Source organism: Ambystoma mexicanum, chromosome 8 (assembly GCF_040938575.1).
Source record: "Ambystoma mexicanum isolate Mex_15411 chromosome 8, UKY_AmexF1_1, whole genome shotgun sequence".
Classification (NCBI taxonomy): Eukaryota; Metazoa; Chordata; class Amphibia; order Caudata; family Ambystomatidae; genus Ambystoma; species Ambystoma mexicanum.
Window position 1 is genome coordinate 745,842,382 of NC_090929.1, and position 21,298 is coordinate 745,863,679.

At 43.6% G+C, this 21,298-nt stretch overlaps 1 protein-coding gene across 1 annotated transcript in view; it reads right to left on the reverse strand.

Annotated features, from left to right (window-relative positions):
• The window catches only part of TLL2 (tolloid like 2), a 1,535,386-nt gene that overhangs the window by 961,929 nt on the left and 552,159 nt on the right, over positions 1-21,298 (reverse strand). The window lies entirely within an intron of this gene.

Here is a 21,298-nt window from a genome sequence, read left to right on the forward strand (position 1 = left end):
TGCACATTCAAAAGTCTTTGACATCCGAAAAAACGGTCGGAGCCTGGCAGAGGAAGGGATACCCAGAGTGTCAAAAGATTGGGGAAAGGAGTCCAGGCAAGTGTTGTTGAACTGTGCAAGGTCTGAGCCTAGCAGAGGGCGACCAACGTTGAACTTTTTGTTTTGTTATTTGGAGAAGATTGGAACAAGAGCCTGTAACGTGGAAGGCCAGGCGGGCCTCGATCCACATTCAGAACTGTTTCAGTGTTAAAGCCCGAGCCAGACTGTGTCATCCTGCTCATAGAGACTGCCTTATTATGTGCTGTCTAAACGTAAGGGTGTCTAACACAAAAAAAAAAATATATATATATATATATACATATGATACATTACTCACCGTAATCGTATTTTTTAAAACATTTTATTTGTTTGGCTGAAATTCAACCTTTCAAATATTTGGTACTAAAAGAACTCGTAATTTACAATCAATATTGTTCATCAATACACAATAAAATTACATTTTTCATAAAAATAAAAAACATCATTCTTAGACCTTTTGCACAAACATCTAACTACAGAATAACTGACAGAAATTTGACTAAAGCAATATATATAGATAGACGTTCACTATTGATTAACAATCCGCAAATTTCATCATCCGAATGATGGCAATAAAGCTGTAATTGGTTTTTAAAGTAAATTTGTCGTAAATGGACCAACGCTGGACAACGCACAACTAAATGAGTTAAAGACCCAGTTTGCTCAAGGTTTTTACAGACGCGACACCAATCATGTTGTTTTAATTTACTATCCCTTCTGGCCATAATGGCATGTGCAGGATAAAGAGTTAGACGCATTCTGAGTAATTGCTGTCTCACAAGATGTGATGGACATTTTTGCAGGTATTTTTCCATTGTGCCCATTTTTTATGGAAGAAAAATAAGAGGGGAGTAATCAACACATTTTTTGCATAGATCTTGAGTCAAAATCCAATCATGTTGAAAGAATATTTTTTTTAGCTTTTGACGGATTCAAGATTAACAATTGTAGAGATATGTCGGCTTCAGTTAGAGCTTTAAGTACACTATTGTACCACAATTTAGGAAATTTATCATTTGATGTTAGTAAGTGATGTGCAATAGTGTTCAGCACATTCTTCTCTGATGCACCTACCAAGCACTTCCTGAAGAAACAGCACATTTTCCAAATTACATTACAATAAATCGAACAAGTTCCCAGTTCCAGTCTCAGTAAAGCAGTTGGAGCACAGTTTGGTAGTTTAAGAACATATTTCCAGAATAGACTTTCATATCGATCCCAGTACTGTCTCGTTTTTGGTGTTTGGGATTCGGCCCCATATGACACTACAGGTATAACGTTTTGTTTGTACAACAACAATATGTGATTGATGGTAAACTTTCCATATTTGCGCATTAGAATTGATGCTTGGGAAGCCAGGGTTTGAGCTTTTGCACTAAGAATTAGAGGATTCTTTTGTTGACTTGGACAGCTTGAAAAAAATAGGCCTAGGTATTTATAGTTGTCAACCACGTCAAGGTTTTGCTTATCAAGTGTATCAAGTGTCCATTTACACCGTTTGATGTTTTTCTTGCTTCTGTTCTTTCGACATATGACCACCTGTGTTTTTTCTGTATTAATTATTAAATGATTTGCTCTACTATAGTTCTCTAAACATTTGAGAAAATTTTGAAGGCCTTTAGGGGTCTGTGATACAAGTACAAGATCACTGGCGTAAAGAATCCATTTAATCTTTTGTGTTCCCAATTTTGGTGCATCACTTTCTGTGTTATCAAACTCAATTCCCAGATCTAATAGGAAAAGGTTAAAGATTGTTGAGGCTAAAATGCAGCCTTGTTTAACACCTCTTTCTGAGCTAACACTCCTAGATAACTGACATCTAGTGCAAGTCTAATCTGGACAGTTGTATTAGAGTGAAGATCTTCAATTATTCTTTGAAGTGAGTAGGGACAACCATACCGAGTTAGTTTGGCAAAAAGCAGGTTGCGATCAACGGAGTCGAATGCACTGAGAAAATCAACAAAAGCCATATATAAGTTTTGATTTCGATCAGTGTATTTGGCTTTTAACATATTCAGAACCATCATATTGGGAATGGTACCAAGGCCAGACACAAACCCTGTTTGAAAAGGGTCACGCATATTAGCTGAATTGAGCCATATATTCAGTTCTTTCCAAACAACCCGGGAGTAGATTTTACCCGGCGCATCTAATAGCGCGATAGGCCTGTAGCTCTCTGGTTTCTCTCGATTGTCCTTTTTGTAAAGTGGAACAATGATGGAATGTTTCCATGAACAGGGAATTGTCTGAGAATGATTGATTTGTTGAAAAATAGAGAATAGGATGTAAGACCATAATTCGGGATGTTGTTTGAATATATGGTTCGACAGCCCATCAGGCCCAGGGGCTCTAGATGCACTAATAGTTTGAATGAAGTACAATATGTCTGTTCTATCAATGTTAAGAAAAAAAGGAAAAATTTTGGATCCGATGTGAACAGCACCCTTCTGCATGGGCGGGGTTAGGATTTTCTGAAAGTATTCTACCCATTTAGCTTCTGTTACTTGTTGAATTTGTTTACAGTGCTGTTGGGTAGAAGTTAGCTCATTTAAGACTTTCCATATGCGTGTTGTGTTCTTTTCTTTTATGTAATCAAGCATTTGTTCTCAGTCTGCTTGTGACATTTGTTCTTTATAATGTCGAATCCAATTCCTATAGTTAGTTTTTAAAGTCTTTAGTTTTTGATAACGAATGCATAATGGAAGAAGTGCCACCTGCCGCTTAGCCTTCTGAAATAGTGCTTTCCGTTCTTTTATTTTAAGATCAAATACATGGTTTCTGGGCTTTTGTTGATTTACCCTATTCATGGGTTGTCTCATTTTGTGTAAAATATCTTGGTAACGAGAACTGGATACTGGGTGCGGTGTAGATCTATTAAATGTTGCTTCAAGCGTTATATCAAATTGTATGATGGAATGTGCGTTCCATCGTAATCTGTTAACGCTATTATTAGCAATAACAGAATGACCCCATTTTGTATTTACAGATGGTAATTGTCATTGTGGAGCAAGCCATTGGAGGCAAAGCAGGTTGTGGTCACTCGTTTTTGTTGCTTCAATTTTAAATTTAGATGAGTACTGAAAAAGCGAGCTGCTTACATATACATAATCAATGATTCCACTGGATCCTCTTTGAGACCAAGTATTATGAGGTGAGGAATCCTCGAGGCCTGACCCATTCATCATGATAAAGCCTCTAGATTTGATTAAGTGGTTCCATAGGGTTCTCCTTTTGTGTTCTGTGGTCATTATCTTAGTTAAACAATGAAGGTTTAAATCACCAGCTATGATAGTATGGGCAATTCTGGAGACGGATGTAATATAATCCAACAACGTGGAAACCTTGGTAACAAACTCAATTTCATCAGTGTTTGAAGGATTCCAGTAAAGATTAACCAGAGCATAGATGGAGTTAACAGAAATAATAGTCTGTTGGGAGTAATGATTTGGAGAGTATTTATGGATAATGGTAATATTAGCACTAATTTTCGTGGCGGTGAGAAGGCCACTCATCGGCCGGCCTCTAGGGCCTTTTAAGGCCAGAGTTGCATGTATGTCATGATTATCCCATAAAAGTTAGTAATCCACGTCTCCTGTAACATTACAATATCAAATTCTGATAATCCACTGTGCTTATTGCCAATTAAGTGACTGAAACCACATGTGTTCCAGGAGACAAGGGATGTTGCAACTTTAGCATCTCTGTGCTCTACTTAACTTTTGGTTGCATTACACTGGCATTGGCATTGTTGATTTACATCCATTGCAGATTCTTGGTTGCCATCACTAAGGCACCAGGTAACATTTTTTTTGGGGCCTTCTTTCATGAGTGAGTTTGACTCAACTTCGTTTTGTGATTCACACATAACAAGAAAACCCATTGAGAATAATAACACCTCCTTTGCTTGCCAGACAAGATTCCTGATCACTCTTGACTGAACCATAGTCTCACTGTGCTTCATTGATGCATAGCAATGAATTCAACTTGTTCTATGTCTGAGCTAATGATGTCATTCAAAGAGTCAATGTCAGAGAATATTTCCAAAATGCTGACGGTTTAAGGTGTATTGTGTATGTGGCTTGGGGCGACAGCTCAAGAGTAATGATCCCAAATAATGATGAGTGGGCTTATTTTGTGTTTTCTCTTGGGATACTGAGACATTTTTCTTTAATAGTATCGAAGATGGTTTACGTGTTTCAGCTACTGGTTTGTTGGGTAGCAGAGATTTAAGCATTTGAGCTATTTCACTCCCGTGATTATCATTTTGAATAGCTAAGTTTGTATGTTTGTATTATTAGAAAACGCTTGTTGATGCCTAGAATCACACCGGTTTACTTCTCCAGCATTATCAAAACACATACACAATGTTTGATGCAGAACGGGCTTGCTAATGGATTCAGGAACCTTGAGGTCTTTCTGAGCTGAACATTGAGTCATATAGGCATCAACTGCTTTTCTAATTTCCTCGCGCCGTAGAGTTAAGTTTTCTTTTTCATCGCGAAATAGATTTGTGTTCAATTCTGATCTGAGCACTTTGGTCATTGTTTTGGAAGGTAGTTGTTTATACGTATCTGCATGAGAATTCACTGCATTTATTAGATCATCCAGAGGTTCATGATAAGTCACTTTTTTGTTGGAGAGAGAATTAGCATTCACAAGTTGCTTGCGGGCTTGCGCCAGTAATAGGTATTTCTTTGCAACGGCTGAAGATGCTAATTGTGAATTTGAGTTCGGTACTTTGAGTTGTTTTATGCACTGCTTAGAAGTAGCAGACATCAATTGTTTGGTACCTTTGATGTTCTTTGTTTTCTTTGTCACAATATTTGGCAATTTTTTAGAACCTTTTTGCGTTGTTACATGATCTTTTTTCAAAAAGATTGTGTAAACCTCATTATCAGTCGTGTTTATAGGAGTGACATTTTCCTGTTTTTCCATAGTAGCAGAGTTGGACGGAATGTTGGAAGAGAAGTTAGCAAATTGTCCAACAATGATGTCAGGAAAACATGGGAGCACTGGTGTACATAAATTAGACCCAGAACATAGTTGACCACCCACAGCAATTCCAGGTGACGTGGCACAATCAACCACCGTTATGAGTTTTGTTTTTTTAGACTGGGAGGTAGTTGCAGTATCATGAGGCAAAGGAGTAGCATTATAATTCGATTGCCATTTTATAACCGAGTTTAGTAAATCGGTTTGCACATTTCTTTTATCATTTAGTGTGTCAAATAGTTTGATCAGAGGGTTCATAGTAGTGTGCATGGCCTCGAAGAACATAACTACCACTTTCGACAAGCCATCCTGCGCTGGCTGGGGATGAGATTCTGATTGCCTACGTGGTGTTGGATTTAAAAAAGAGGAGAGGACACCCCTTGATTCCTGTGTGTAATTTCAGAAATGTTGGGTGAGAATGATAATTTCTCTGCCAAAACATGGTTTGAAGTTTCACTCTGAGAGTCAACTAGGTCAATGGTTATTGGAGCAGCATTTTGTGATACAGATGGGGAAGAGGAATAGTTTCCCATCGCAACACTAGTATGTGGCCTGGATTCACCTCGAAGTACTGTACTATCTGATAGTGATATATCACAAGCTGTAATTTCTATTACGTCTTCTGCATCTTGCAGTGGGGTTGAAACTACTGCGCCTGTTGCACCTGCTGTGCTGTTTTTGACTAGTATGTTGCCCATGGTATCAACGAGAAGTACAGGCAGCCGATTTTCATTGCCAGTAGTGGTAGAAGCTGCAGGAGGGCAAAAGGTGCGAATATCAGTAGAATTAACGGCAGAGTCTTTATTTCTGCCCCACTTTCATCGAGCAGGTGTCATTTTAGGTGTTGACCATGTTAACACAGCATTTTCATCTGTTATGACACCTGAATTTATTTCAGATTTCTCAATGTCATCTCTCGTACGTGCAGTCCTCCAGAGATTTGGGAGCAAAGGCATTCCAGTTCTTAAGGTGTATATGTGTCGCATTGTTTATCAGTAAGAGTCAAATACACTAACAAGAGATTTACCACCGTGTAAAAATAAATTTCCTGAACAGATAAGACCCAATAGGAAATTCAGTTAACAGAATGGAAAAGAGGCTTACTTTGGAAAAAGAAGAGCCCCTTTTAAATTTAAGCACAAATGTTTTTAAATACCGCTCAAACGCTGCGCCGCGAACAGCAAACAGTACTTTTGTGGTACTTCCGCGCAGGAGCGGGTCTATTTATACCGCTCTGCCTTGGAAATGAGGGGGCAGGATTTACCAAGCCAAGAGCCTAGAAACAAAGAGGACAACAATGAATGGTAAGGCTAGGACTGCAGAAGTGACTTACAGTCTATAAGAGTCTTTCAGAGTCTTTCAGCGTCTTTATGGGTATGATTGGGCAAACGGTCTTAGCTTACTTTTCTTAAAGCTGTAGCTCCAAATCAGTGTTGCAGTAAATACAGTCCTCCCGTGAGCGAAACGACTCCTGCTCAAGCACGGCAGCAGCCAAATCCAACAAAGGTTAATAGAGTCCACGAACGGGAACAAGAACAGCAAACAGTACTTTCGTGGTATTTCTGATGCTTGTATCTGCTTAGATTCACATGCTATGCATAGGCCGACATCTAGTGGAAGCTGCGGAGTATTACAGTTGTTTTTGAAACTCGAAAAGGGACGTCAACAGGGCGTACCAGTAATACTATCCCTAGTGTGACGTCCACTGTAACCATGGTCCTTCATACGTCGAGGTCCCTCTGGTTGTTTTGTTTCTGACATGAGGTAGTATGAAGTTTAGCGTGAGTACAGGTGTATCCAAGGAGATATATATCAGAGAAGATCATGTAAACATCCATGCACCTTCTCTCCAAGGGGAGGAAGGGTGGGTGCACGTGAATCTAAGCAGATACAAGCATCAGAAACACAATTACGGTGAGCAATGTATCCCTTCTGAGACTTGTGGAATCTGCTTACATCACATGCTATGCATAGATTAGCAAGCAGTGTTGGGCTAATGGGGCGGGTTGTGAGAAGGTCCAGCGACAATTATATGTTTTAGAACCGCTTCTCCCACCTGTGTAGCTGCTTTGCAAATTATGTCTTGAGGGACATTTGCGATAAATGCATAAATGCCAGAGTAGCTCCTGTGCCCCTTGTGTAGTGAGCTCTTGGTGTGAACGGCAGTGTTTTGCTTGATAATGAATAGCATAGTTGTGTGCATCTGACTAGCTGGAGATGGCATTTTTGTAAATGCTGTCTCCTTCTCTGTCTGGTGCTATAGAAACAAACAGTTGGTCTGTTTTCCTAAGCGTCTGGCCTTGTTTACATAGTAAAGGACCACCTTCCTTACATCTAGTGTATGGAGTTTTTCCCTCAGCTGAGCTTGTGGGGTTCTGGAAGAAGGCCGCTAGCTCAATGGATTGGTTTACGCGGAATATGGAAATTAATTTTGGTGAAAACCTAGGGTCTGTACGTAAAACCAATTTGTACTTGTGTATGATAAAGAAAGGATCCTGCACTGACAATGCTTGTAATTCAAGAACTTTTCTTATGGAAGTAATAGCCACGAAGAAGGCAGCTTTGTATGTCAGGTGTTTAAGACTTATGCATAGGCTCAAATGGGGGCTGCATGAGCTTTGCAAGTACTACATTGAGATCCCAGTATGGCAGTGGGTTTGAAATTGGAAGGTGGATTCTCTTTACTCCCTCCATGAGGGCCTTAATAACTGGAACTTTCCACTACAATACTTTACTTTGAGATGTGGTGTACGCTGATAAAGCCGCCAGGTGGACCTTTATGGAGTTGAATACTAACCCTGAGTCTAACAAGTGTAGCATATAATTTAGAATGTGGGATGGAGTACATTCTAGGGGGTTTATTTTTTAGACTGGCACCAGATTACAAATCTCCTCCACTTGACGAAATAACAGTGTCTAGTGTTTGGGTTACATGCCTCCTTGAGGATATACATATTACTTTGTGGTAGTTTTGGATGTCCAAACTCTATGACCCAAGGAGCCATGCTGCCAAGTTCATTGAGTGAGGATGAGGATGAACGGTTATTCCCCTGTGTTGAGTCAGCAAATTGTTCTGGCACAGGAGTTTGATGGGCTCGCAGGTTTGCACAGATGTGGATACCATGGTGGTTTTGCCCACATGGGAGCAACTAAGATGAGCGTCAGCTGTTCCCTGCAAATCTTGTTCACCACTCTGCTCATTAGAGGAGTTAGTGGAAAAGCGTAAGCAAATTTCCATGACCAGCTCATCCATGGGGCTTCCCCTTGGAGTCTGGTTGGGGAAACCTGGACATGAAGTCTGGGTATTACTCGTTTTCTTTTGTAGCAAACAAGTCTAGTGTGGGGTAACCCCACTGCAAAAAGATGTTGTCTACGACATTTGAGTCTAGTTGCCACTCGTGTTCTTCTGGTAGGAGATCACTGCTAAGAGTCTGCTAGAGTGTTGAGTACCCCTGGAACATGTTGGGTGGATAGGAACATCCCCTGAGTGCCCATTTCCATACTTTCTGTGCCAGCTTGGACAGATTTGGAGAGGGTGTGCCCCCCTGCTTGTTGATATAGAACATTGCAGTGGTGCTGTCAGTTGGGATTTGTACCGACTGATTTGCAGGCTGAGCTTCAAATGCTTGATGCGCTTTGAATACTGTCAAGAGTTTCAACAGGTTGATGTGGTTCTGTGCTTTGATGCAAGTCCACAGACCATGTGTGGTGACGGTGATGTGCTCCCCCCACCCGGAGAGTGATGCGTCTGTTGTAACGATTGCTTGCACTGCCGGATCATGCAAGGGTTTTCCCTTTAACAGGTGTTCCTTTGTCCACCAGTGTAGGTCTTCTACTAGTGTTGGCGAAAGGACCATTAGATCATCCCACTGACCGCTTGCCTGAGACCATTGTTTTTCGCCACCACTCATGCATGGGAACATGTGCAAACGTGCATGTGGGACAAGGTAAATGCACAATACCATCATGCCTAGTAAACGCCTTGCTTTGCATACGCTTATCTGGCGACCGGCTTGATACAGAAGTATTGTTTTGAACTCTTTCCATTGATGGAAAGACTAACACTGCTTCTGTGTTCAGGACAGCTCATAGGAACTATTGGGTTGTGCTTGGCACAAGGCTTTATTTTTTTCCATTTATTGAGAAGCCCAATTGGAAGAGAAGGTTTATGGTTCTTTGAGTGTTTTGCCTGCAAAGATGGGGTGATTTCCCTTTAATTTGCCAGTCGTCCAGCTAGGGGGTACAAAGGGATTGCCTCCCTGCGCAGGTGCGCTGCTATCACGGCCAGTACCTTGTGGAATTCCCTTGGAACAGAGGCTATTCCAAACGGCAGCACCTTGAATTGCTAGTGCTGGTTTGCTATCTTGAAACACAAGGGTTTTCTGTGCGCTGGGAACATTGAAATATGAAAATAGGCATCTTTCATATCCAGTGTTGCCATGTAGTCCCCCCGCTTTAGCAGAGGGATTACTTCCTGTAGGGTTGTCATACAGTCAGGGAAGTGTATAGACTGATTAGTTGCCTGGCTAGTTTGGAGGAGTAGATTAATTTCTGAGAGCTCCTGTTCGTTTAGGGAGCGTAGGCTAGAACAAGTAGATTCAGGTTAACCTAAGGGGCAGTGGCTGGTCCAATGAGATCAGGTCCGCAGTGGCATTAGGCTAGTTCGGGTGAGTTTGGTTTACAAAAAAGCCCAGTTTAGTGAAATCAATTCAGCATGAAAGGGCATAGGCTGGTTCTGCTGATAACAGTGAACAGTGGCGTGGGGCACACAATTATATCAATTGTAACCAAATGCTGACAAAGCAAAGATCGGGTTGGTGGGTATAGAATTACGGCAGTCAATTGTTGCACAGTGTTGGCAGGGTTAAAGGGGTCGATGAGCACACAATTTAAGGCAATCAATTGTAACAGTGCTGGCAAAATTGCAAGGAGGTCGATGGGAACATAGCGATAGACATTAATAGCAATAGAGGCTGGATATAAACACTGAGGTCCGGTGTTAGGTAGAGCTTATGTGTAGTGCTGAATCATTGTTGCAAGAGGTGGTTCAACGTGCCTGGCACATGTATATCATTCTAGCAGCGCAGTCTAATAACGCTATCATGGTAAACGTGTGTGAAGAGGCAACGTGAATGAGCACATGAGAAAAAAGTATAATGTAACAGTTCAGCCGGCTGGCATCGGCATGGTGGCAGTTCTGGATTAGACGCCAGTAAATTGGCCAGTAAATGGATTAGCACATTGCAGTCGGGAGCATGCAGAGAATTCTTATTATTAATGGCATTTGTAATAGTAATAGGAAGTTCAGTATTGCAACATTTTAACAACCTAGGTTGCAGTTCAAGTTCAATGTCATTGCAGTACATTGGGTAGCGTGCGGGAAGTTGCTGTGCGGGTTCAGAGTCAAAGCGTGGAAAAGTTTACTTTCTATTGTCCGACTGAAAGTCGATGATTTAGTAGGATGACGTTTCGTGAGAGGCAACAGAGAAACATACAGCTGTGCAGGCAAACAGTGTACACCAGTTTAGGCCAATTTGGATGTTTACGTGGCTGAGGTGAGGAAGTGACTTCTTACCTCTGACTAAGCGATAAGGATTTGGGCATAGCGGATGGGCCCACGGCCCTTTGGCACAAACAGGCAGCACCCTTGGTAGTGCGCCCTTAGTAGGGCGGCCGGCTTTCGCCTTCCGGTGACTCCAAGTCACTAAAATGGAGCGGCCTACCGGCTTTGTGGATCGTTGCTATGCAACGAGAGAAACATAATGGCAGTGGCCATTTTAGCACTCGTCCACGAAGATAATGGCTACGATAGTGGTAAGAGTCCACTGGGGGATACTGCAGCCACAAGGACAGGCTGAATGATGAGCTACTGATGTCCAAAGAAGGGAAAGAGTTGGAGCAGACAAAGCAAAATTGGAAGGCAGAGTTACAAGAACCAATGTCAGAAGCGATGTGGGTTAGAGTCATGATGTACCATAAAAATGTGTTTAGAAATGCAAGGCTCCAACAAATCCAATTATATATAACCCACAGAGCATATCTAACCCCAAATAGAATAGCAAAATTTAACCAAGCAACACAATCATGCCCGAACCGCAGAGAGGTTAACGCAGATCTGATCCATATGTTTTGGGCCTGCATAGAGATTGGTAGATTCTGGGAGAGGATAGCCCAAGCCTTGGCAAAGGCGTATATCACCTTGGATATCGGATCCACCCTGGCTTGTTTGCTAGCGGATTCACAAGGCCAAAGAGAGCTAACATGTGAGTAAGATGAAGGATCTGTCATACATACTGGCGTAAAGCAGGATAGCGATGGGGTGGAAAGCACAGACAAGACCTTCGGGGCAGGTATGGTGGAGGGACCTGCTGAAATGGGCGAATGCGGAAACTATGGAGTGGCAAGAGGCAGTAGGTAGGAACACGGAATGCGAGGAGGGGGGGTGGGTGCATGGAGACAGTTGATTGTGGACTTGGCCACTTATGCACAGGAAATGAAAGATTCGGAGACTATCCCCGTCCAAGAGGGAGTTGACGCTCATGTGGTGTGGTGGGTGAGGGGTAAAGGTGGTGGATTCATGAGGTGCAACGTAGGCTGGGGTGGGGGAGTTGGGGGCAAAGGGAAAGTAGACAGGAATTGTGTAGTAAGGCAATGTATATACTGATGCAAGTCTGTAAATTGGTCTGGTTGTATTATAAAAAATAAAAATTGTTTTAAAAAAGTGGGGTAAAAGAAAGGTGCGAGGAGAAAAAGAGTGTGTGGAATAACGGAGGAACAGGAGAGGGGGACAGAAGGTGAAAAGGAGACAGAGGTCAGAGAGCAAGAGCGGGTTAGTCTAAGAAAGGACCATGGTGTCTGCAAATTTGCACAAAGAAACCATCACCTCTGTTGAACTTGCTGGGTGTCAGACCTGCTAATGTGCTACTGCAGTCTCTTGGGAATCGCAGCGGATGATCACCCAAACCTGGGAAAGCGATATTCCTCCCTTTTTAAATATTTAAATAAAAGGAAAACAGGGTGAGGGACTTGATCCGCCCCCTAATGCAATAAGGTACCACGACCCAGGAGCTGTAGAAGGTGAGAAAAAGGAATGAGTGGGATCATGAAAAGATAACCTTCATACCCCATTCTCCCAAAGACATAAGTTATCTTCAAAGTATTTGAATACCTGGCACCCGGTTAGCCTCACAAGAAACACCTTACAGCTTTTTTCCATGTTTCTTCATATGAAGGCATACGTAAACCGGTCAAGCAAATTCATTATGATTTACAGGGTTCTAGGGGTTCTTAACCCAGTTTCTCCCATTCTAGGTTTGTGACCTGACTCAGTTTACCCAGCTTTGTGAGCAAGAGATTCCCCCCAGTATAAATATTATGAGAAAAGAAGATCTAAACGAAAACAAAAGGCTAAATATGCATAAATGAAGGGTTTGCGTGGCGGCCTCAGACAGGATCCGGAACCGTTTGGAGATGCTAAGCGCAACTCTTGCCCCTCTGTTTAATTTATTTAAAGGAAATCTAGAACATCGTATATTGTGGCAGCCAACTTGTAAGGGAGCCAATTGGTGGAGAGGCAGAAGGTTTCTATAACACTTTGAGGGCCTTTCGAGATGAAACTCTATTTGTAGGTACAAGGACAGGGATGCAGGTAACATTCAGATTGAACAACCAATTCCAGAGAAAAAACCCAGCAGGGACAAAAAACCTCTGCTGAGGTGCAGGTGGTTGTGGTCCTGAGGCAAGTGCAATAGGCAAAAAGAAGAAACCCACTCAAGACTTCTCAGAGGTTGGAGATAGTTTGGGCTGGAAGAAGGAAAAACTGCATGAGAACGGGAGACAGGATACACTGGAGCAAGGCGCTGGAATCAAATGGGAAGCAGATATCCTGGTTGATCCGAAACAGGAAGTCTGGGAACGTGAGAGTGTAGCCACCATATTGGCTGAGGAAAGCAAGTCAATGGGCCACCCTATTGGTACAGCAGGTTCTGTTGGGTGGCGGCTACCACCAGGACCACTGCAGCAACCCATCTCCCTTCCTCCACTGGTGAGACATGACATTATGTCCAATGAGGGGGTCGGACGCCTAACTGGTTGGAGTCCGTAAAATGGCATTTCTCTAGTCGATTCACTAGAGAAATGCCATCTTACGGAGCAGTGTGATGGCAAGTTTCTCCATGACTTTGCCAATCCTGGGAAGGTTTGAAATGGAACAACAATTGGAGGGGCATGTAGGGTCCAATGGAGATTACTTAATCAGGGGAGATACGATGGCAAGTTTCAGTAGGTTAGGGAAGGAACCTTCGGAGAAGCATTTGTTGAAAATGAGACAAAGCTAATTAGTTACTTGGATAGAGACTGAAGCAGGGCCGGTGTCATTGGGTGAGCAGTACTGATCCTCCGTTTAGATGAGATTCAGTACATCTTCGTTGCCGAAAGAGCCCATGTTGGCCCCTTGGTCCAAGGCAGTATAGACTGGAGGTAGAAAGGGAAAGTTGAAAGTGAAGACGAAGAGCGTTTACATTTGGGGTCCCGGATCTTGGTGATGAAGTCATGGAGCTGGTTACAGAAATGTTGTGAAGGGGGAACAACAGAGATTTGTAGAATTTGGCTTGACAAGATTTTGGTAGATCTTGAACAAGGCGGGCATGTTTTTTTTATTACGTTGTCAATACTGAGAGAAAAGAAGGACCTTTTTGCTCTGTAGATGTCATGTTTGAGGCCTCTTTGGTGGAGGTGGCAGGCAGTTTTGTCTGGTTGAGAGCCTAATTTCCTCCAGTGACATTCAAGCTTTCGATATTCTTGTCTGATTTAGAAATGTTCCCTAGAAAACCATTTGTTGTTGGAAGAGTTCTAAATGGGACAAGGGTGTCTAAAGATTTAGTGAGGACAGAAATGTGCTCATCTAGTAGCTTGTGGACATTCAGGTGTGCGGAAGAGGCATCAAGGGGAATGAGGTCTGTGTTGAAGGCAGAGGGGGAGAGATTGCGACAAGGCCATCTGGAGGTTGTGGTAAGGGGTTTCAGATGGTTTTGGAAAGGAGAGATGAAAGGAGATGAGGAGGTGTTCCAACCAGGAGATGAGCATTCAGGAGCAGTAGTTGATGATGAGGCCATGTGAGAAGACTAGGTCCAGTTAGTGGCCTTTGGAAAGGTGGGCCCGTTTGGGTCAAAGGAAACATTCAGGTTATCAAAGGAGTATGGACATTCGGAGAAAAGTGCATTACCAACCTCGTCACCTATCACCTAGCACCACAATGTTGTTGGGGAGAAGGGATATTTCTTTTAGGTGAAATTGACTTCCTCCTGCTGGGAAGAAGCCTGTGGAGTAACAAGTACAGAGTGCATCCAGGAGAGGGAAGACGACAGTTGGACTCTGCAGCACTCAACCGGAGACGGAGAATAGCAGAAAAGCTCAAGGAGTTTACAGGCCCACAGACAGAACAAAGAACATAAACCAACCTGAGTAGAGGGGAAGAGAAGAACTAGATACAGAAATGGGAACTACTGGAAACCCATACATAAGTAAATCACCAAAGGCAGTGAATTAGAGCCTTACATCCGAGAAGAGGACATTAAGAATATTAGTAAAAAAAGATGACCCTGCAAGGAAAGGGGGTGAAAGGGGTGATCCCCTGGATCATCCTGGCGAATAAGGAAAGTTAAAACAGTTAAAGAAAACTACTCTGTTCCTGGAAACTGAGCCTAGGTCTACCTAGGACCTCTCAGAGATTCCTTAGCCCAGGAATCAAACAAAGCATGGAAAACGATGGAGGCAAATATCAGGGAAAGTTAATCACACAGGAAAGAAACAGTGTGTCCATTTTGTGTGGAGGGGCATAAGACTTGGCCCTTTTTTATTTGAACAGTAATACAGAACACTTTCTTTGATGTACTGGAACTGTGACCTGAAAAAAGCCAAAAGGAACACTTTACCTTTAGAGACTTTTAGTTGTTGAATCTGAACAAGTTAAACTAAAGACAAAGAAGCCAAGAGGGGCAACCACAAGGAGATTGTTGTGTAGGGGTCTTGCCGTCAGTAGCAGATCCCGAACCAGAGTAGCAGTAGATTTTACTGGAACCCAGTTTGTTTTCTGTTGTAGTGGTAGGGTCAGTTAGCTAGTTTAGATTTGGAACGAGAACAAACTTCAGTTGTATGGGACGTTGTGAAAAGCCCTTTTTTTTGTCCGAGTCCGGTCTGTGATTCACCACACTAGCTTTCCTTTACTTGAATGTTTTTTATTTTAACTTGCTTGTACTGTGCTTTGTGACCTGTATTATTCCTACATTATAAACAGTGTGCAACATGTTTCAAACTGATCTAGAATTCTTTAAGGAAAGGGGCCCATGTTCACATTCATTCAAATGTCTACACTTTCGGATTGATGCACCCTTCAGATCTGTCAATTATAGAGGTTAATTTAATTTATATACACATAGTGCAGAAATGAGACATGGAAGGTAGGCCACAGTGGCCATGTAAAGAAGTCATATAGACTACAGATAACATGGGTATTGGCTATAGAGCATGCCCTTACTTCTAAAAATGTCTTAAAATCCCCAACTTGTTAACATGGACAATCAATGAGAAAGGGAGCTGGGGATGATAACATGGAGCAATGTCAGACACAAAGCCAACCAGTCCAGGGTTTGAATCCAGATACTAATGCTTAGCCCAATCACAATGATTATATCTTTCTTGTTGTTATGCAGTCCCTCACAATGTTCCTCTTGGCCTCACTTCTAAGGTTTGGCTACCAACAGATGCGCCCAATACACACTTCAGAGTAGCTGCACAGCCTGGTGAATACTATGGCATTAGCTTTAACAATATAATTTAATATTTCAATACCTTATATGACATCACCTTGAGAAATGCTTTAAGAAATTGACAGGAGCTTCACACCTATTCTTATCCAACGCTGAATTAGCTTCTTTAAAAGAGATTAACCACTTTACAGTCCCTCATTTATTTTTTATTGATGTCCTTGGTGTGAGGGATGACCTCCTGGATTTCAAAATAATTTTCTACAATTTTTCAAAAAGAAAATACAGCCAAGCACAGCACGTTTCTTCTGTGCTCCATGCTCAGCAGGTGTCTATTAATCAAGTGAAAATGACTGGTCACTGTCTGTATATTTGGAGAATATCATAACACCCTAAACAAATTCACAGTGCAAAATAATAGTATATTCTCAGATTGTGGTGGTCAATCCTTTCTATAATTTCCTGCTGCCTGATCTTCTCTGCTTAACCTCTATATCATCCCAATGGTCTTCAAATAGTATAATGTTGAGGCGACATGAGGCACAGGGGATTGGAAAGTGACACCATTGTACGGACGGGGCATAGGAACTTTGAAGTAGGAAAGATAGTTTACCATGACCAAAAGTCTACCAACTGCTGCCATTGTGAACAAAGCTGCACTGAAAAGAAATAGAGGCACATACATACAATGTAATTCATCTAACAACGCTGTGTAAACGGCTAACACGTGTCTAGTCCTTCCCAATAAGAAATGGAATTAGGTGCCCTGTAGACATAATCAGCACGGAAGAACATCTCTCACTTCCACAAACCTTTTAACTAATGATAATGTAGTTTTCTGTAAACTGTCCAGTTGTTGATACTGTATTTGATGGCAATAATCTTCTTAGGGCTGGTTTTAGAACACCTGACATTTAGACAGATGAGTAATAACAGTGAAGGTGTTCATGCTTCATTACCTTAAAATTGAAAGCCTGTGCATTAAGACATTTTAATCCAGGCAAAGAGTGCCCCTGGTTTTCATCGTAATTGAATGGATGACCCTCAGTAATTGGTGATAAAGTACCCTGACTGATTCTGAGGTCTTGTGGGGGTGGGATGCAATGGGGTTGGGGTACCACCCCAAGCCGGATGATGGACTTGGGGTGGTGTGGGGAGGAACACAGGGGACAGTCACAGAAGCAACCTTTCTAGATGCTGGGCCTTTAAAGAAAAAGCACCCCTAGGGGGCTCCAAGAACTTCCATCAACAAAGGCCAACCAATCCTGCCTCCTTGACAATAAACAAGACCTGTCTTCTAGGAAAACCTATTGCGGTGGGAATTTGGTCTATACAGACCCCCAGGCCCCATATTAAGCAGGAGCCTGAAGCTCCAACTAATCAGACCTAAACTCCTAGAGAGGAAATCGCGTTAGATAGACTGGTTCATATTCAGCATTCCAACAAAGTTACCCAACATACAGCCTTTGTTACGGCTGCCGAGAATCGCACTGTAAAGGAAACCCCACTTCAAAAGGCACAGAGCTCTCTCCAAGATTCACATTTCTACAAATGATTCAATGTTGCCAATTCAGTTTGTGGCAGCCTATCCACTCACAAATTATGCAATTTATTTGTTATGTACCTATACAGCGCCTACACAGCAAAAGTTTTTTTTTTTTTTTTACAATTTGTTTTATTGACAACATACATACAGGGCTGAACGAAACGGTCCGTTCCACCAGTAAGACACAAAAAATTAAAGAAACAGGTTGTCAGTTTTTCCAATATTAACTCCCTTCCCACCACCCTCCTCCCTCCCACCCTAACCCAATGTCAACATACCAAGTTTTGAGAGTTCACGAACAATAATAGCTCTGGGGAGTTTTGCCAAGTACCAATTAGACGAATCACTTGACACAGTGGGCTCAGCTTGTGAATTAAACGGAAGGAAACAATCACAGACTCAAGGAAGAATAGAGATAGGCATCTCGTGGAGGCAACCTAAAATACAATCTACAGGTGCATAGAAATACAATCCTCGTGGAGAAGAACTACAGTCCATTCTTGCACAAAGTCCGTCATGGTGTCGTTAGTTATTGCGGTAAGCTTTTCATATATGAAAATCGACCTGAGTTTGCAGAGCCATTCCTCTTTGGACGGGGCCAATGCACTTTTCCACTTTTGGGCGAGCGCTAGCCTCCCCGCTCTCAACATGGCCCCAATGACCTTAGGGAACGCGCTCAGTTCTGTCTCGGGATTTCCAATGGCAGTAAGGTCGGGCTGAACCCCTCGATTTCCTTAATCCAGCTAAGTAGTTCCGACCAATAGACCTGAATGACTGGGCATTCCCACCACAAATGAAACCATGTGCCCCGTTGGTGACACCTTCTGGGGCAAAAGGGGGACAGGTCCCTAAACATTTTGGACAGGGTGGCCGGGGGGCGGTGCCAGGAATGAAGAATTTTGAAGTTATGTTCCATAGCAGCCGTGTACAGAGAACCCGTGAAAATGCATTTAAAAATCGCCCTCCACGTATGATCATCCAGAGGCATGCCCAGCCTAGTTTCCCAGATCTTTTTGAAAGGTTGTCTACCCTCCAGGTCCGCTGTAATCAAGACGCCATAGAACATAGATAAGGAGCCTCTCTGCGTTGTGCTTTTGGTCAGGATAGTCTCAAAAGGGGTGAGGGGGCGTTTGAGACGATCGGCCCAGCGAGGGTGGGTCAAGATCCCCTTCAAGCGTAGGTATTCGAAGACTGAGGGAGGGTTGTCCGCCAATGCTTCGGTCAGTTTGTCATTCTATAAAACCCTCCTCACGATACAATTGAGAGATTCTCTCCAGGCCCATGTCTGACCAAGATTGGGTGTCTCGAAATCCCTTGGAGCCCAGATCAATAGGGGGACCCCAAAGCGAAGTCAGGGGGGATGGCCAAGAGGATAGTTGTTTGTTAGCAGCGTTAGGCTTCCAAACCGCCCAGAGGGCCGCCAGGGTGGGATGAGTTCTGAGATGTGGGGGGAGAACCCTAGGGGGGGCCCACAAAAGGTCTCTAACTTTTCTCGGGTGGGCATGAATGTCCTCAATATATATCCAATATGTTCCCATGTCATCCCTCATATGTTCCAACATTACTCGGAGCTGGGCTGCTTTATAGTAAAGCCTGAAGTCCGGGAGACCGAATCCACCCTCTGACTTTGGTAGGGTCAAAGTGGAAGTCTTGATTCTCGTCCTTTTGCCATTCCAGGTAAATTGGAGGACCCGGGATTGGAGAACCTCAAAAAAGGCCTCGGGTATCACCACAGGGAGCGCCGCGAAGAGATGAAGGAGGCGGGGCAAAATATTCATCTTCACCGTAACCATGCGCCCCAGCCAAGAGTGTGTAAGGGGGGGCCCATCGTTGAAGGTCGCTACTAACCTGAGCCAAGATCCCCGGGAAGTTGCATTGGTATAGTTGGGAGAGGTCTCTGGGGATAGTGGTGCCTAGGTATCTGGTGGATTCCCGCTCTATTCTTACCCCCAGTATTTCGGTGCTGCCCTCAATCTCATGTTCCCCTGGACCCATGGGCATTACGCTAGATTTGGACGTATTTACCTTCAGCCCCGAGAAGGAGCCGAAGTAGTGTATGAGATCAAATAATCGTGGTAGGGAGACCCGGAGGTTGGTTAGGTAGCCCAGGATATCATCTGCGAACAAGGATAGTTTAAAGTCGCAGTCGCCACACCGTATCCCCGTGATCTCTTGGTCTGTCCTGACTGCTATCGCCAGGGGTTCCATCGCCAAAGCATATAAAAGGGGAGAGAGGGGACATCCCTGTCGGGTGCCCCTGGAAAGGGAGAACGGCTCTGAGGTGCCTCCGTTGACCAATACTCTTGCTGAAGGGCCGTTGTAAAGTGCTGCGATCCACCCACAGAAGTTGTCTCCCAACCCCATCTTGCGGAGAACTCTGCCCATGTAGGGCCACTCGACACGGTCGAAGGCCTTTTCTGAGTCTAACGAAAGAAGGTAGCCTTCCACCTCTTGTTTTGAAGCTTCATGCATGAGATCGAGGGTTTTCCTAATGTTGTCTGATCCCTGGCGCCCTGTAACAAAACCCACCTGATCGCCATGTACTAGGGAAGGAAGGAGTTTCGCTAATCTATTTGCTAGGAGTTTAGCTAGGATTTTAACATCAGTGTTGAGAAGGGAAATGGGGCGATATGATTGGCATTGGGCGGGATCTTTTCCTTCCTTAGGGAGCACTACAATCAAAGCCGACATCATCGTGGGTGGGAGGGAGCCCTGATTCAGCGCGGCGTTGAACATCTTAGCCATGAATGGGGCAAGCGTGGATCTATATGTTTTATAAAACTTGACTGTGTAGCCATTGTCCCCCGGGGCTGTTCCGCTTTTCAGGGAGGATATGGTATCTATTATTTCTTGTGGGATTATGGGCAGCTCCAATAACTCAGCTTTGTCAGGGTGGAGGCCCGGTATCAGGAGGGAGTCGAGAAAGCTGTCAACCTCGTTCCCATCACCCATGTATTCCGAGCTGTACAGCCTTTCATAATATCGCCTAAATTGTTCCGCGATTTTACTATCCCGCACTGTCGAGTCCCCCTCCGGGGTGTGGATGGAATTAACCCTTCTGCTGTTTCTGAACTCACGGAGCCTCCAAGCCAGTATCCTATCCGCCTTTTCCCCCTTTTCCATATATTTATGTTTTAAGAAAGAGTTTCTTCTCCGTCTGTCCCACAAGGAGGTCTGCTAATTTGGTTCGTAACCTCTGCAATTCCTCCCATTTCCCAGGGAACATCTGAGTTTTTAATTTCCCCCCTGGTTGTATTGCCTCTATCTTCTCCTTTAGTGATTTCTCCTCCCGGGCTCTTTCCCTCTTTTTCCCCGACCCTATCCCAATGAGGGTACCTCTGATAGTAGCCTCGAATGCCTCCCATACTCCCATGACCCCCACTTCACCGTTATCATTGAGGGAAAAGTAGTCCTCAATGGCCACCAGAAGGGATTGGCGGACCTCTTTGTCCTGCAGAAGAAGGTCGTTACACCTCCACCGGGAGCCTACTGCTGGGGCAGGGGGGAGACCCAATCTAATCTTTACCATGTCGTGGTCAGTCCAAGGGACAATCTCCACTCCCGAGTCAGTGACCTCCCTCTGAAGTGAGGTCTCAACCAAAATGTAGTCAATACGAGAGAAAGCTGCGTGAGGCTTTGAGTAAAAAGTATAGTCGGGATTCCGACCCTGCTTGCAGGTGCATGTGTCACTCAGGCCCAGTTCCCTGTTCACTTCGCGAAAGGCCACAGCAAGTCTCTCGTGAAGGCACATGTTCGGGCAGGGTTTAGCAGATTTCCGATCCCTCTCGGGGCATAGAACCATATTAAAATCTCCCCCAACCAATAGGGTACCCTCCGAGAATGATATTATTTCTTTCATTCCAACCCAGAAGGCATCTTGTGCTTCATTCGGGGCATAAATACCCACCAGTGTAAACAG